Here is a 9,959-nt window from a genome sequence, read left to right on the forward strand (position 1 = left end):
TAAATATATGTGTCTAGACATTATTCTAAATAATAATTTAATATAAACATTCAGACAATGTGTGTGGTAACATAACCCATCTTATAGTGCAAATAATATTTAAATAGTGCCATAAAGTGAATTATATGTTTAATATATATATATATATATATATATTCCATAGTGTTTGTGTAAAAGTGATAACAATTACTTACTTTAAAAAGTGAACAAAGGTCTTGTGTGTTAGTGTATATTATTATTATTATTATTATTATCCTTTATTTATATGGCGCCACAAGGGTTCCGCAGCGCCTTACACAGTACATAAACAAATGAGCACACAAGAAAACAGTTATTAACAGTACAAACAATGCAGGACAGATACATGATTAATACATTGCTGCATAACACTTAAATAAGCAGCATGGTGTCAGCAACCAAGGGTGGGGTGCTGTTGTAAATTAAAGTATAATTAAGTGAAGGAGAAGCACATGAGGGAAGAGGGCCCTGCTCGTGAGAGCTTATATTCTAAAGGGGAGGGGGGCTGACAAACAGGGCTGACACAGATGGGATGGATACAAGGGTCACAGTAATATAACATCTATGGAAAGGTTTGTTTAAACTTAAGAGGAAAGACAATGAGTTGAGCAAAATTACACCAAGCCTCAAGATTTGGGGGCCGCAACCATGGTCCATTTGAGGGGTCATCTTGTTGCGTCACTCGGTATGGCATAGTTGGAGTGGATAAGCAGATTGCATGGGGAGATCAGGAGGGATGCGGGCAGCGTTGGGGATCCAGGTGCAGGCACAATCCATAGGCATGGTGGAAATGTGGTGGTAGTTAAAGACAGTCCTTAATAGCAGGAATTGTTGATTTGTTAATTTCTCCTACTGTTCTTATCCTGTATAACTCCTGAATAACTTCGGCTTCAATTTAAAAATTCTAATTACACTTTAAACTAAGCACTTAAAAGCTATGCACTCTTGCAAACGCAGCCTCGGCTATAGCAGCCTTGTATATGAAATTATATAAATTAATAATACAAATAAACTACTAATACAGTGAGTGACAAAACATACATAAAATAATTGTGAAATTTGTGTCACGTGGCATGTGTGGTACCACAAATATAATTCCACATCCATGTAAATCTTATAATATAGCATCCCAATCCTAGAATAATAAAATTTAGAGTTCCTCAATCTCCACATATATTATCAAATCAATGGATCCTATTAAATTGAAGAAATGCATCTTATGTTTGGAGTTCATTATATTTGTAGATGCCTATCATTAATCATCAATTGAGTGTTGTCCACTCCATCTTATTTAATACAGGGACCATTTACTTCCCAATTATATTATACTTGTTTCCCATACCTCAACATTATATAATATATCTAATGATTAAAATTATCACTCCTAATTTCTTATTCACACCACTGCTATAATGAGCACCTATTTTCTCTCATGTAACTGAATAAATAATAGAGCATTCCAACATGTTTTCATAGGAAAGATACTGTTCATGAGGAAGATCATTTTAGCTTCCCATTTGAGGAGCTCACGATCTAAGGGCCTGATTCAGAGCCGCTCACGAGCGCATAGCACTCGTAAGCGGGTCGATGTTTGGCCCCTGCGCATGCGCCGCCTCCGGCGTACACATGCTCGAGCCCCAGCGAGCGACAGCAGCTCCGTCGCTCCGGGGCTCACTACAAGACAGGGCGGCTGTCTATGTTGATCGACAGCTTGCCCCATTTTGTAGGCGGGGAGGGGGTGTGGCTGTACAAACGGAGGCGTTCCGGATGGAATGCCTGCCGTTAGTGGGCGGCCCTACTGATATCACAGACTAACAGGCTAACAGACGAGCCAGAGGCACCAGCGCAAAGTCGGGCGTCGCGGGCAAACTGGTGGAGGTTTGACTGTACATGACAGGCGGTGCGGAAGGTAGCATCGGCATGGGGGCCGACGATGCATTCTGCTGTGAAATTGGCAAATAAGGGAAATAAAGCTGCGGATGAAACCCTGAGGGTAAGATCCAAAAGTGGCCCCAGAGTAGTTGGGATAAAAAGGTGAAGAGGACACAACTGAGGTGGAGGGAAAAACGGGGGGAGCCGCCCCGGAGCTCCATGAAGCCTGACCCCAGGAGGGGCCGGCTACTGACAAGGGGGGCGCATTGTAAATGGGGGGTGGGGCACTGATGGCGGGGAACCATGGAGTCTGATAGGTGGAAGGGACAGCTTGCCCTGGCCAAAAATGGCCAGGGTGAGGATGGCTAATTATAGGGCTGTGTGACTGCCTGACTGCCGCAGGGGTGCTGCTCAAAATGGCCGCCGGGGTTAAGATGGCCGCCGGGCCCGACGTGCAGACAAGGCCGGCGGGACCACCCGTTCCCCGGGGACTGAAGCCTGATGCCCCCACGTGACCCGCGGCGCTAACCGCCGACGGGCCCAATGCAGAGTACCCAGCGGGAGACGTGAGCACTCGCGCTCCTGCAGGTGCAGCATAAGCGGCAGCCGCCGCGTGGCTGATGGGCGCCGGCAAGGAGCATCCATTGGACGCTCCCGCCGGCGGGCCCAATGCAGAGTACCCAGCGGGAGACGCGAGCACTCGCGCTCCCGCTGGTGCAGCGTAAGCGGCAGCCGCCGCGTGGCTGATGGGCGCCGGCAAGGAGCGTCCATCGGACGCTCCCGCCGGAGCCGCGTGAGGGGTGTGCCAGCCCGGGGAGGCTGCCGAGGGCACAACCTCCGCCGGGGATGAGGGACCCGTGAGAGGCGCTGGTGCAGCCGCACCAGCGTGTCTGGGCAGAGGGGGAGCCGCCGGGGAAGACGGCTGAACCACAGGGGAGGTAGAAGGTGAAGGAGGACACAGGGAGAGAACAGGTGGGGAAAGGGGGGGGGCGCGGACGCGCATGGGTCAAGCTGAGGGGGCTGGCATAATCAGCCAGCTGACGGGGTGGGGGAGCAGAGCGACGTGGGCGAGGCATGGTGTAGTAGGGGGAGAAGCAAACTAAGCTAAATTGACTGTTGTAGATGCCTATCATTAATCATCAATTGAGTGTTGTCCACTCCATCTTATTTAATACAGGGACCATTTACTTCCCAATTATATTATACTTGTTTCCCATACCTCAACATTATATAATATATCTAATGATTAAAATTATCACTCCTAATTTCTTATTCACACCACTGCTATAATGAGCACCTATTTTCTCTCATGTAACTGAATAAATAATAGAGCATTCCAACATGTTTTCATAGGAAAGATACTGTTCATGAGGAAGATCATTTTAGCTTCCCATTTGAGGAGCTCACGATCTAAGGGCCTGATTCAGAGCCGCTCACGAGCGCATAGCACTCGTAAGCGGGTCGATGTTTGGCCCCTGCGCATGCGCCGCCTCCGGCGTACACATGCTCGAGCCCCAGCGAGCGACAGTAGCTCCGTCGCTCCGGGGCTCACTACAAGACAGGGCGGCTGTCGATGTTGATCGACAGCTTGCCCCATTTTGTAGGCGGGGAGGGGGTGTGGCTGTACAAACGGAGGCGTTCCAGATGGAATGCCTGCCGTTAGTGGGCGGCCCTACTGATATCACTCGTGGTGTCAGTAGTGGACTTCCTGCTCTATTAGAGCAGGAAGTCCACTCGGCATTGCGAGTGCTGAGACCTTACCTTAGGGTCTCCTCGCAATGCCGATGGTCACGATAATCACGACCATCGCCAGGCCGCTCGCACTAGCTGTGGGTGGTCACCCACAGCTTTGTGAGCGGCCTGAAGCTGAAATAAAAAAAAATAAAAAACGCCCTGATTCAGAGCGAGCGCACTCAAATAGCGTGCACCTCTGAATCAGGCCCTTAGTCCCTTTGGATTATCTCCATGACATTTAATAAAAAAGTGTTTGGCTACAGAGGTTAATGTTTTAAATGTTGGCATGTCCTGTTGGGCATTTCTAATTGTTCCAACATGTTCTAATAGTCTGACTTTTATTTGTCTTGTGGTTTTCCCTACATAAGTTTTCCCACAGGGACATTCTAGCTGGTAACTCACTCCAGCTGTTGTACAATCCATAGTCTGTTATGGTCCATTTGGCTCAATCTCTAACCGTGAACAAAATTTGCCAATGCCTTTGTAGGATTTGATTTATTTCCTTCCAATGATCATTATAGGTACCAATATATCTGATTGGCTTTTCCTTTTGATGTTTCACCTTTGGTATAAGTAGGGACTCCCTAGAGTATCCAAATGTTTCTTTTACAGACTGTTTGATCATTTTCCCACTGTAGCCTCTCTTTTTTAATCTGTCACATACTTGTCTACTTCTTGTACTTAGGTATCCTGTTGGGAACATTTCTGTTTGGTGTGTAACAGCTCTCCTTTAGGAATGGCTTTAATAGTTGCAGGGGGATGCAGTTTATATGCCGGCAGATGGGATGCCAACAGTTGAAATACCAACGCCGTAATCCCTCCGCCCGGCATAATGCCGATGCCGATACCCCGAAGGACATCAGGATACCGGTGTCGGCATCCCAACCACCGGAGTGCCGAATGTCTGGATGTCGGTATGTATGCGCAGCTATCCGGGGATGGGGGGGTTAGGATTGAACACCCCTGGGGGAAATTAGGATTAGGCACCCCCCGGGGAGGGTTAGGCTACAGGAAAGGGGGGTTAGGGTTAGGCACCACTGGGTGGTGGTAAGGGCTAGGTAACCCCTTTGGGAGAGTTAGGTTTAGGGTGTGGGAAGGGGGGGTTAGGGTTAGGCACCACTAGGGGTAGGTCAGGGTTTGGCAACCCCTGGGGAGGTTAAGGTTAGGCACCACTAAGGGAGGGTTAGGGTGCTTACCTGCGCCTGTCGGGATTCTGCACCATTCGGCCTTCCATCATCAGTATTTGAACTGACGGTGGAAGGCCATCAGCATTTCATACCGATTCCATTGCAGGTAAGTGGGCACTACTACTATGTAAAACACTATTGGTTGCTGTACTTTTTCTGTAGATGTCTGTGGATATCACACCATCTTCTCCTACCCTTATTGTAAGGTCTAGAAAATTTATCTCAGTTTGGCTTATCTCTAGAGTAAGTCTTCAGTTCCGATCATTGGTATTCAGTATGTTCATGAATTCCTCACATAGATGTTGTTCCCCATCCCAAAGTATGAATACATAATCTATGTACCTTAGGTACAACAGAATATGTTTAGTGTATTTTTCATGGAACGCGTTGAACATAATCTTTCTCACACCAACCCAGGTAGAGGATGGCGTAAGTCGGGGCACAAGCTGTCCCTCTCACCTGGAGGTAGAAATGTTCATTAGGGATTAAATAGTTTTTCTTCAATGCAAATCCAGTAATGTTATCAAAAATGCATTAAAGTCACTGTGAGTTTCCATGTCCAGAAAATACTTGGCTGCTCTTATGCCTTCATCATGTATAATGCTGGTATACAGGATTTCACCATCACATGACACAAGCCATGTTCCTGGACTCACTAACAGATTTTGCCATTTTATCAATACATCCATAGTATCCTTAGTGTATAATGGTAACGTCAAGACATGTTTGCGGAGGTATTGAGCAATATACATACACGCTTTCTCTGTTAGGCTGTTACCACCAGAGACAATGGGTCTACCTGGTGGGATTTTATAATTTTGAAGTATCTTGGGGAGTAGATACAGCGTCAGAATTTGTTTGCCATCGTATATGTGTATAAGTTGCGCTGCACGTGCGCAGTGATTGCATTGCGATTACGGACAGACAAAGGAAGCTATCGCAAAGTGACAGGCTGTCAGTGTTGGGGGGTGGTCTGCAAAACGCAGGTGTGTCTGTATGTTTGAATGCTGTTTAATGAGCAAAAATTTGCCACTGTGATTGCATATGCAAAATGAAAGCTCTCTGCATGCATCAAGACATGCAGTATCTTATGGGAGACACATTTATGAAGTAATAAAGTGTATGAAATAATTCCTGGTAAACCTGAGGGGTGGGTAAGTGAAACTATGCGCTGTGCTTGGTTTATTGGTCCCAATAGGAGCAGTGTAACATTGACAGCTCTGTGGACTGCCTGGCACAGATAAACTGCACCCCATTGGAGGATGCTGAAGGTGGGAGAGCAGGGCTGACCGGGCTCAGCTGCTGGGGGTGGTGGACATGAGGTTGGTGGTGATAGTGGCTCATCCCATTATAGGAGTTGACCACACTGGGTAATGACATGCTCTGGACCCTAGAATAAGGAATGTAAGAGGGCGATGCAGACAGTCCCATCACATTAACTGGCCTGATATTACCCCCAGCCATCTGGGAGGAGGTGGGGGGCTGGCCCAGGTGCCAGGAGTTGTTCATGAAGTTGGATTGCAGGTAGCCATAGGTGTCACAGCTGAATAGACTCTTCCCTGTCTGGAAGTGGGTAGAAGTGGGCTGGAATGGCCTCTTCATCCGCCGTCTTCTTCTGTAGTTGCCTTCCTCGAACATATCCCCATAGGCTATGTCCAGGGTCCAGTAGTTGCCCTTCCTTTCACCACCACCCTCCCGGGGCACCTTGATGAAGCACTTGTTGAGGCTGAGATTGTGGCGGATGCTATTCTGCCAGCTTTTCTTGTTCTTCTCGTAGAATGGGAACTTGCTGATTATGAACTGGTATATGGCACACAGGGTCAGTCTATTCTCCGGGCTCTCCCTGATGGCCATGGTGATCAGAGCCACATAGGAAAAAGGGGGCTTCTGGGAGGGATCCGATTTATCCTGCCCTTTTTTCCTCTCCTGCTCTTGGGGATTATATACCATCAGTGCCATGCTGTTCTGGTCAGGCGATAGGTAATTAGCCATGGTGGCACACCTCGGGCTGAATCTGGTTTAGAGGAAGGCAAAGATGGTTAAGTAGTATAGTCTCTGGACAATTCAGATCTCCTGGCACTGGACAAGTGATTGCGCCGGTACCTTGCAGCGGGTCAGTTAGTGCCTGTGGGTCCCTTGCACCAGAACAGTGCTGTAACAGCTGAGCAGTGCAGCCCCTGGTCGTGGATGCCCAAATTGTGGCAGAATTGCTCTTGGACTGTTCCCCTCCTGTCTTTCACTCTCTGCAGGAGACTGAAACTTGTGAGGATCCGTATTAGACACTGACATCCAACCTGACAGCTGAGAAATCGCTGACATAGAGTAGACAAAAGATGAGTAGGTTAGTTGCATTTGAGGATTTTATAATTAAGTTTAACCTTCCTCAGTAATAGTATATCACTTGTCAGTTCATTTCTCTTTTTATTAACAGAAAACGATCCCTATTATGCATTACAAGCTAACATTTATTAAATATGCTTTATAAAACTGGTTTAAACCACATTTATTTATTCTTAGCAAAATATATAACAAATTAGGATAAAAATGAGTGTACGTTCAAGTTGGAAATAGTGTAGAAAAAAAAAAAGCTTACCGCATGTGGTGATCATAGTTTGCCAATGTTTGGAATAATAGTTACACATTGGGAGTATACTGTAATATATTAAATATGTGCTGCAAAGGGCTTGTATGCAGACTTGTATGCTATGCCAATATGTTTGCAGTTAAGCAATTTTTTGCTACTGCACATGTGCAAAACGCAGAGAAAAGTCTAAATACGTGTGCATGAACTAACGTTGGAGGTGGCTTACGTAATGTCTCCATAATCGCAAGGTTCTGTGCAGACCACTGCGGTCTATGGATGTTTCTGGGTGGAGACAGGAAGGTGGCTGAAAGTGGTCACAAATAGAGGCCAGTCCATGGTCATGTTATGGGAGTTCCATGGGCGTGTCTGTAATTGTGGCTGTACTCCAATCGCAGAACCACAAACTCAGAAGCCATTTTTAGAGAGAAAGCTGACCTGGAATTTGCGCAGCCCAGGACTTACTCAATGATGTGCATCTGATGTTGCATTAATGGTTTTGTGTTAACCACCTCTGTCAGATCTGCACACAATGCAGATAGGGGAAGTGGGTGTAGCTGCATTTGCTCAGTCCATCGAACACTGGGCCCGATTCAGACCCGTTTGCTAGGCTGCGATCGCACGCAGACTTAAGGAAAGAAAATATGCAAATGATGTGATCTCACGCTAAGGCATGAGGACACCTCCTATGTCTTAATGTGCGATCACCGGGTGAAGTTAGACACCCACCAGCCTGGAGTAAAGACACCCACTTTCAGACGTCATCTCCAGGAAGTGTATGAAAACATTGGTACCATCGGGCGACATCGAACCAGCATGCAGTGCTTGAGGTAGACCCTAGGCTACCGCAAGCACTGCGAACACCACTGTGTGTAAAACAGCTCAGTGACGTGTATGCTGATGCTGTGATTTAATTATGGACGCCTTTATATTGGTGTAAAACGCCTAGCCATGTCTGCGCTAGTGCAAGCACACCCCATTTACACAAACCAGACCCAGCCTCCACCCGCAGACGCCCCGTTCTGTCACTCAAACTAGCACTCGGGAAGTATGCAGAGAGCGATCATCTCCCGAACGCATGAGAGTGATTCGCGCACGCGTACTGGGGCTTATACGCATGCAGTTTGTAACAATCGGCCGTCTGCGAGCGAACCCAGCCAAGCAAATGGGGCTGAATTGGTTCCACTGTTTCAGGCAGGGAGTCTGGGCCTGATTCATACCCGCTCGCGAGCGCTGAGCGCTCGCAAGCGGGTCGATGCTGGCACAGTGTGCATGCGCACAACGGAGCCGGCTCCGTCGTGCACATGCGCGAGACCCGGATAGCGACGGGAAAACCACTGCTCCGGGTCTCGCAACAAAGGGGACGTGCTGTTGATGCTGAGTGACAGCACGCCCCATTTGGTGGGTGGGCCGGGGGCGTGGCTGCCCAGACGAGGCGTTCCCATGGGAACGCCTGCCGTCTGGGGCCGGCCCCACTGACATCACAGGTGATGTCAGTGGGAGTGCTCTCGGCTCTGTTTGAGCCAAAAGTACTCTTGGGCTTGCGGCAACAAGACCCTACCGCAAGCTCATCGCAAGCCCGATGGTCGCGATGGTCTTGAGCGCTCGCAAGCGGGTCAATGTTGGGCCAGTGCGCATGCGCTTGATGGACCCGGCTCCGTCGTGCGCATGCGCGTGACCCGGATAGCGACGGGCAAGCCATCACATTCCCATGGGAACACCTACCGTCTGGGGCCGGCCCCGATGGTCACGATGGTCTTGACCATCGCGACCATCTTTTTGGCCGCTCGCTATAGCTGTGGGTGGTAACCCACAGCTATGCGAGCGGCCAGGAGGCCGCTCTAAAATCAGGAAGGACAGCCCTGATTCAGAGCGAGTGCTCTGTCAGAGCGCCCGGCTCTGAATCAGGGCCTCTGGGTCTCATTCAGACCCGCTCGCGAGCGCAGGACGCTCGCAAGCAGGTCGATGGTACCCAAATGCGCATGCGCACGACGGAGGGAGCTCCGTCGTGCGCATGCGCGAGACCCTGCGATTGACGAGGAAGCCGTCGCTCGGGGTCTCGCACCAAAGGGGGCGTGCTGTCGATGGTGAGTAAAAGCACGCCCCCTTTGGTGGGCGTGCTGGGGGCATGGCTGCCAGACAGAGGCGTTCCCATGGCAACGCCTACCGTCTGGGTCCGGCCCCACTGACATCACTAGTGATGTCAGTGGGAGTGATTTTGGCTCTGATAAAGCCAAAATCACTCCAGGGCTTGCGGCAACGAGACCCTACCACAGGGTCTCATCGCAAGCCCGATGGTCGCGATGGTCTTGACCATCGCGACCATCATCATGGACGCTCGCATAAGCTGTGGATGGTAACCCACAGCTATGCGAGCATCCAAGAGGCCGCTCCAAAAAGAGGTAGGAGGGCCCTGATTCAGAGCGAGCGCTCTGGTCAGAGCATCCGGCTCTGAATCAGGCCCTCTGTTCGCAGGCATTAACATACTGTCAGCTGCAAATGCAGTAGCATACTACTCTGAGTCAGGCCCAAAGTTTCTACATTGGAAGTTATTCCCTTTAGTAATC

General features: G+C 49.0%; 1 pseudogene; it reads right to left on the minus strand.

Annotated features, from left to right (window-relative positions):
- Positions 1–5,975: 5,975 nt before the first annotated feature.
- LOC148506468 (forkhead box protein L2-like) lies at positions 5,976–6,803 on the minus strand (annotated as a pseudogene).
- Between the last annotated feature and the right edge of the window lie 3,156 nt (positions 6,804–9,959).

This window comes from Taudactylus pleione, unplaced genomic scaffold (assembly GCF_031769625.1).
Source record: "Taudactylus pleione unplaced genomic scaffold, aTauple2 ptg000401l, whole genome shotgun sequence".
Lineage (NCBI taxonomy): Eukaryota > Metazoa > Chordata > Amphibia > Anura > Myobatrachidae > Taudactylus > Taudactylus pleione.